The sequence below is a fragment of the Oryx dammah genome, unplaced genomic scaffold (assembly GCF_014754425.2).
Source record: "Oryx dammah isolate SB20612 unplaced genomic scaffold, SCBI_Odam_1.1 HiC_scaffold_5, whole genome shotgun sequence".
Classification (NCBI taxonomy): Eukaryota; Metazoa; Chordata; class Mammalia; order Artiodactyla; family Bovidae; genus Oryx; species Oryx dammah.
This window is the reverse complement of record NW_024070189.1, coordinates 92,503,739-92,511,619: the sequence shown is the minus strand read 5'-3', so window position 1 is coordinate 92,511,619 and position 7,881 is coordinate 92,503,739. Positions and strand designations below refer to the sequence as shown.

The window sequence follows — 7,881 nt, the reverse complement described above, 5'->3', positions numbered from 1 at the left end:
GGTGGGCTGCCGTCTGTGGGGTCGCACAGAGTTGGACACGACTGAAGCGACTTAGCAGCAGCAGCAGCAGGTGTTAAAGATGCCAGAAAGAGGGACTGAAAAGATGAGAAGGGAAAACAGTAAGAACAGCTGAAATGGCATGGGAAGGAACAAACAGGGAAAGAGAAGGGACGGTGTGGGAGGTTGAAGAAAAGGAGGCGTTGGAGAGAACAGAGGGAAGAGGAGGGGGAGCAGACTAGGAGCTTGGTGGATGCGGTGTCTGAAGATGGGGTGACCTAGAGGGAAGAACAGGAGAGGAGAGGAGAGGAGAAACAGGGGGCAAGGAACCGAATAACGAGCTGTGAAGGGTTGTCACACAGAAATGTGAAGTAGGAAATGTGACAAGAAAGAATCAGATCCTGAGGGCAGAGAGGGATGAAAAGATGCACAGTGGTCCACATGGGAGAGCTGTGACAGACAAAAGGATGCTCAGGCTCCCTTGATCTGAGTAAAGCGCAAATTAAACCGACGATGAATGCCGGTTCTCCTTGCTGTCCCAGCAAAAACACAGTGACAGCACCCTCTGTGGATGAGATTTGCAGGGAAAAAGGATAGACCTGGACCACGCCCCACCCCACCCCCGCACGCGTGCGCAGACACACACACACACACACACACACACACACACACCCCTGGGGGTTTCGGCAATAAACAGAAGGGTAAATGCGATACATCCAGTTTTTCCTAGTACAGCTACAGCTCAGTCAGAAAAGGACAGCTGACCTAACAACAAAACAGAAGCAAAAACCACAATGGGCATTTACAGAAGAGACGTTGCTGTTGTTGTCTAGTTGTCAAGTTGTGCCCAACTCTTTGCGACCCCATGGACTGTAGCCGGAGAGGCTCATCTGTCCATGGGATTTCCCAGGCAAGAATACTGGAGTGGGTTTCGATCCTTACAACCAATAAGCATATGAAGACATACTCAAATCCCAGTATCAATCAAGGAAACACAAAGCAAGACGGTGAGATACAATTTCAGACCCACTCAGTTGTCAAAAATAAATTGGCCAAAGCAAGTGTTGGAGAAGATGGGAATCAATAACCTCACATAGAGGGCTTTCTCTGGTGGTCTAGTGGTTAAGAATCTTCCTGCCAGTGCCAGGGGCATGGGTTTGATCCCTGGTCCAGGAAAGATCACATATGCTGCAGGGCAACTAAGCCCACACACCACAGTTACTGAGCTGGAGCGCCTAGAGCCTGTGCTCTGCAAGGGAAGCCATGGCAATGAGAAGCCCAGGCCCCTCAGTGAAGAGTAGCCCCTGCTCAATACAACTAGAGAAAGTCCACGTGTAGCAACAAAGACCCAGCGCAGCCAAAAATAAAAATTAATTAATTTTTTAAAATTAAAAAAACTTTTAAATAACCTCACATGGGGGTTATAAATTGCAACCAATCTGGATCTATAAAGTTCAGAACACAAACAAAATGATTATGGTTAGAATTATTAGTAGAATTATTTCTGTAATAAACAGAAGATAAACAAAAAATTCAGAAAATTCATGTTACTTTTAATCTTGGGAGGCAGGGGGATGGGATTCAGGTAGATTTAAATTACTAGCACTGTTGTAGCTTTTGAAGTTGTGGGGTGTACAGACACCCATTCTACTATTAATAAATACAACTTAAACGGGACATGCAAAAAGACAACCAGCAGGATGGGAGAAAATATTCACAAATGTTATATCTGAAGAGAGTCTCAGTTCAGTTCAGTTCAGTCACTCAGTTGTGTCTGACTCTTTGCGGCCCCGTGAACCACAGCACGCCAGGCCTCCCTGTCCATCACCAACTCCTGGAGTCCACCCAAACGCATGTCCATTGAGTCGGTAATGCCATCCAACTATTTCATCCTCTGTCGTCCCCTTCTCCTCCTGCCTTCAATCTTTCCCAGCATCAGGGTCTTTTCCAATGAGTCAGCTCTTTGCATCAGGTGGCCAAAGTGTTGGAGTTTCAGCTTCAACATCAGTCCTTCCAATAACACCCAAGACTGATTTCCTTTAGAATGGACGGGTTGGATCTCCTTACAGTCCAAGGGACTCTCAAGAATCTTCTCCAACACCACAGTTCAAAAGCATCAATTCTTCAGCACTCAGCTTTCTTTATAGTCCAACTCTCACATCCATACATGACCACTGGAAAAACCATAGCCTTGATTAGATGGACCTTTGTTGGCAAAGTAATGTCTCTGCTTTTTAATGTGCTGTCTAGGTTGGTCATAACTTTCCTTCCAAGGAGTAAGCGTCTTTTAATTTCATGGCTGCAATCACCATCTGCAGTGATTTTGGAGCCCCCCAAAATAAAGTCTGACACTGTTTCCAATGTTTCCCCATCTATTTCCCATGAAGTGATGGGACCAGATGTCATGATCTTAGTTTTCTGAATGTTGAGCTTTAAGCCAACTTTTTCACTCTCCTCTTTCACTTTGATCAGGAGGCTTTTAAGTTCCTCTTCACTTTCTGCCATAAGGGTGGTGTCATCTGCATATCTGAGGTTATTAAAATTTCTCCTGGCAATCTTGAGTCTAGCTTGTGCTTCTTCCAGCCCAGCGTTTCTCATGATATACTCTGCATAGAAGTTAAATAAGTAGGGTGACAATATACAGTCTTGACATACTCCTTTCCCAATTTGGAACCAGTCTGTTGTTCCATGTCCAGTTCTAACTGTTGCTTACCGACCTGCATACAGATTTCTCAAGAGGCAGGCCAGGTGGTCTGGTATTCCCATCTCTTTCAGAATTTTCCACAGTTTATTGTGATCCATACAGTCAAAGGCTTTGGCATAGTCAATAAAGCAGAAATGGATGTTTTTCTGTAACTCTCTTGCTTTTTCGATGATCCAGCAGATGTTGGCAATTTGATCTCTGGTTCCTCTGCCTTTTCTGAAACCAGCTTGAACATCTGGAAGTTCATGGTTCACGTATTGCTGAAGCCTGTCTTGGAGAATTTTAAGTATCACTTTACTAGCGTGTGAGATGAGTGCAATTGTGTGGTAGTTTGAGCATTCTTTGGCATTGCCTTTCTTTGGGATTGGAATGAAAACTGACCTTTTCCAGTCCTGTGCCCACTGCTGAGTTTTCCAAATTTTTTGGAATATTGAGTGCAGCACTTTCACAGCATCATCTTTCACGATTTGAAATAGCTCAGCTGGAATTCCATCACCTCCACTAGCTTTGTTCATAGTGATGCTTCCTAAGGCCCACTTGACTTCACATTCCAGGATGTCTGGCTCTAGGTGAGTGATCACCATTGTGATTATCTGGGTCATGAAGATCTTTTTTGTACAGTTCTTCTGTGTATTCTTGCCACAGAGTCTAGTAGATAGCATACATAAAGAACACTTACAACTCAACAACAACAAAACATTTTAAAGATGAGCAAAGGACTTCAGTTGACTTTCCTCTTGGAGCCGATTGCCATTTCCTGCTCCAGGGGATCTTCCCCACCCAGGGACCAAACCCGCCTCTCCTGTGCCTTCTGCATTGGCAGGAGGATTCTTTACTGCTGAGCCACCAGGGAAGTCCAACTGATACAATAGTATTATCCAAACTACAGACCATCAGAGTTTTCCAATTGTCCCCCTCATATGCTAGATGGGATGCAACCCAGGGTCACATGATGCATTTAGTTATCCTTTGTCTCATCAATTATCTTTTTCAATGTCATCTAATCTGGAAGAATTCCTCAGGCTCTATGTCTTGAGTAACTTTGCGTCCTGATCAGCAGAAGTCTGCTGTCTTTGGACACTTTGGAGACTCTTATCATGTCCTAAGTGAATACTTGATGTCCCAAACACAGGACTCGATCAGGCCTCCTGTGTCCCAGGAGAGGCTGTGGCTCATCAGTGGAAGGCAAGGCTGTGTGGAGCCTGCTGGGTGGACCTGAGGTCTCTGAGAGCCTCCGATGAACCCTCAAAGCCCTTAGGCCAGTAAGAGGAATTCAGGGACATCCAAGGGGAAACTGAGGAAGGGGAGCAGAGTTGCAGCTGCAGGAACAAAGGGGAAGGACCAGCCTGGACTCCCCCAGGGCCAGCTGGCGGACAGGGATCCAGGGCTTCTCACAGACAAGGACACCCCCTGTCCCCTAACAAGGAATCCTGTTTCTAGTGCTGCGCCTGCCTCCAGCCAGTCCTCCTTCCTGTGCCTGTAGCTTCCCCTTTCTCTTGGACATGCAGACACCACCAGTTCCTTCAGCCTGACCCACCTCAACCCAGGCAGTGAGCACCTCTGCTTCCTGAAAGGGGATGGTAGAATTCCAGCCTCCCTCCCAGAGAGAAACAGATTAGGGCGTCGGGTCTTTTCTCTGTTCACCGACTTCTGATAAGATACAGCATTCCTGGATCTTGCCTGACCTGAAGGTGTCCTGTCCATCTGGTGCCCCGGGCCCCTGGCCCACTAGTCCCTCAGGATGAGTTAGGAATTCTGGTGATTTTCGCTCACTGCTGCTTGCTCCCTGCAGCTGCTCAGGTTTGTCCCTCCGTGTGTATTCCCATGGGTCCTGTGGGCTTGTGCATATTATCACGTGTGTGTTGTGTGCTTTCCCCACAGAGGATGTTTTATTCTACAGAGAATGTTTGTGTGCATCTTTATAGGGGGTCTATATGGAGGGCCCACAAGTCTTCTCCAAGGTGCTGAAAGTTCACCATTCAAGACCCACATCCACTCAGCCTCCCAACTGAGTTACTCCTCCAGGAAGACTTCTCGGATTGCCCCCACCTCCTCTTCAACTCTGGGGGGATGCGACATCCACTGCCTATGCCTTCAAGCCCCCAGCCTCCCTCCCCTGCATTTGGCCCTGCAAAGCCTGGCATCACCTGGGCAGACCCTAGGTTCACAATTCAGGACTGAGAGCCCATCAGCTTGACCAGGACCTCCTGACTGGACAACAAGCACCTTGCCAGGGAGGGAGGCTGCACTCAGCCAGAGAGGTGGCCTGGCACCAGATTAGGAAATGCACAACAGAGAAAACCCAATGACACAAGAAAATAAGGAACTAACACAGATTAAAGAAATCAACAAAACAGAGGGCAAAGGGACAAAACATGGCAAGAATACAAATTCTGACTCTTTGAGAACATTAATAAGATAACCCCTTGAAGAGAATGAACAAGAAGGAAATGAGGAGAGTTTTTAAAATACATCCGGGAAGACTAAGAATAATTATGTATCAAAAAGACAAGAGATAACGAATGTTGGTGAGGATGTAGAGAAAAAGGGAACCATGGTGTGCTGGCGGTGGGAAGTAATCGATGCAGCCACAGTGGAAAACACTACAGAGACCTCCCCCAAATTAAAAATACAATACCATTTGTTTTTGTTGTTCAGTCACAGTTGTGTCTGACTCTTTGTGACCCCATGGACTGCAGCACCCCAGGCCTCCCTGTCCATCACCATCTCCCAAAGTTTGCCCAAGTTCATGTCCGTTGCATTGGTGATGCAATGCACATCCAGCCATCTCATCCTCTGACACCCTCTTCTTCTTCCCTCAATCTTTTCCAGCATCAGGGACTTTTCTGATGAATCGGCTGTTCGTATCAGGTGACCAAAATACAATTACCATCTGATCTGGCAACTCCACTTATGGGTTTTTATCTGAAGGAAACAAAATCACTGTCTTAAAAAGATAAATGCACCGCCCGCCCCCCATTTTCACAGCAACAGTATTTACAATAGCCAAGATACAGAAACAATCTTAAGTGTCCACTGACAGATGAATAGATAAAGAAGATGTGATGTATATACAATGGAATATCATTCAGGCACAAAAAGGAAATCCTGCCATTTGCAACCACATGGATGGATCTTAAAGGCATTATGCTAAATGAAATAAGTTAGAGAGAGAAAGACAAATATTGTATGATCTCACTTACATGTGGAATCTTAAAAAGAAAAAAAAAATCAAGTTCATAGATACAAAGAACAGATTGGTAGGTACCAGAGGCAAGGGAGGAAATGGGACAGGCAGAATGGTAGAAGGCAATTTTTAAAAACTATACAAACTATGTGCTGATAAATTCAAAAATCAAGATGAAAAGAATTTATTTATGGGGAGATATAAAATGCAAAAATTGTATCATGAAGAATCAGAACACTTGACTAGACCCATAAATGTCAATGAACTTGGAATAATGGTAGAAAACAGAAACCTACCTCTCCTTAAAGCACAAAACCTAGAGGATTTTACAGTCAAGTTTTATCGCCATTGCAAGTAGCACATAATTCCCATCTTATTCAAATTGATACCAAGACTTTTTAAAAAAAGAAAAAAAGTAGGGTGCAGGACTTCCCTGGTGGTCCAGTGGATAAGAATCTACCTGGCAATTCAGGGGAGATGGGTTCAATCCCTGTCCAGGAAGTTGCCACATGCCATGGAGCAACACAGCCCAGGCACCACAAACCACTGAGCCAGTGCTCCAGAGTCCATGTTCTGCAGCAAGAGAAGACACCGCAAACAGGAGCCCGTGAACCGCAACTAGAGAGTACCCCTCGCTCAACCGCAACTAGGGAAGGCTTGTGCGGCAACAAAGACCCAGCCCAGCCTAAATAAATTAAAAAATATTTTAAAGTAGAGGTAGGGTAGAATACCCAACTTCTTTTAAGAGGATGATAAAGACTACAAACCATAACCAAATAGGGCTACAGCACGGCCAAACATCGAAAACCCAGTATGCCAAGTGAAAGAAGCCAGACTTAAAAGGTTACATATTGTATAATTCTGTTAATATGAGATATCCAGAATAGGTAAATCTACAGAGACAGAAAGCAAATTGGTGGTTACTAGGGGGAGGGGAGGAGAAGGAATGGACATCTGTCTAATGAGTACAGGGTTTCCTTTTGGGACAATGGAAATGTTTTGGAACTAGACAGAGGTGATGGTTGCTCAACATTGAGAGTGGCCTAAATTAGTCCCTGAATTGTTTGCTTTCAAAAGGTTGATTTTGTTCATGTGAACTTCACCTCAATGAAGAGAGAGAAGAATATGCAGCAAGGTAGGAAAATTCACACCAGTCTTCAATGATGTCCTTAGAAGCAAAAATCTTAGATAAAATACTACCCACAGATATGGAAGCAACCTAAATGTCCACTGACAGATAAATCGGTAAAAAAGATGTGATACATATAAATTGTAAATACAATGGAATATTACTGAGTTATTTTTAAAAAAATGAAATAATGCCATTTGCGGCAACATGGATAGACCTAGGGATTATCACACTAAGCAAAGTAAATCAGAAAGAGAAAGCCAGATATCACATAATATCATTTATATGTGGAATCTAAAAAAAATGATACAAATGAACTTATTTACAAAACAGAAATAGACTTCACAGACACAGAAAACAAATTTATGGTTACCAAAGAAGAAAAGGAGGGAGAAAGGATAAATTAGGAATTTGGGATTAACATATACACATATATAAAATAGGTAACCAGCAAGGACCTACTGAATAGCAAAGGGAAATACACTCAATATCTTGTAATTGTGTGCATGCATGCTCAGTGACTCAGTCTTGTCCAACTCTGCAATCCCGTGGATTGTAGCCCTCCAGGGCTCCTCTGTCCATGGGATTCCCCAGGCAAGAATACTGGAGTGGGTTGCCATTTCCTCCTCCAGGGAAATCCCTACCCAGGGATTGAACCAGCGTCTCCCACAGCCCCTGCACTGGCAGGAAAGGTTTTTACCACTAAGCCAAAAGAATCTGAAAAAAAAAAAATCAAAAAGAATCACTTTGCTGCACCCCTGAAACTAACACAAAATTGTAAATCAACTATACTTCAATAAAAATGTTTTTAAAATACTGTTACTCAAATCTCACAGTGTGGGGAGGAAAATAACTTCATGGCCA

General features: G+C 44.2%; 1 long non-coding RNA gene across 1 annotated transcript; it reads left to right on the top strand.

Moving 5' to 3' along the window:
* On the top strand, positions 1-509 carry LOC120864666. The gene is made up of 2 exons (XR_005721206.1): positions 1-255; positions 310-509. It is a non-coding gene; the product is annotated as an uncharacterized LOC120864666 (long non-coding RNA).
* Positions 510-7,881: the final 7,372 nt, after the last annotated feature.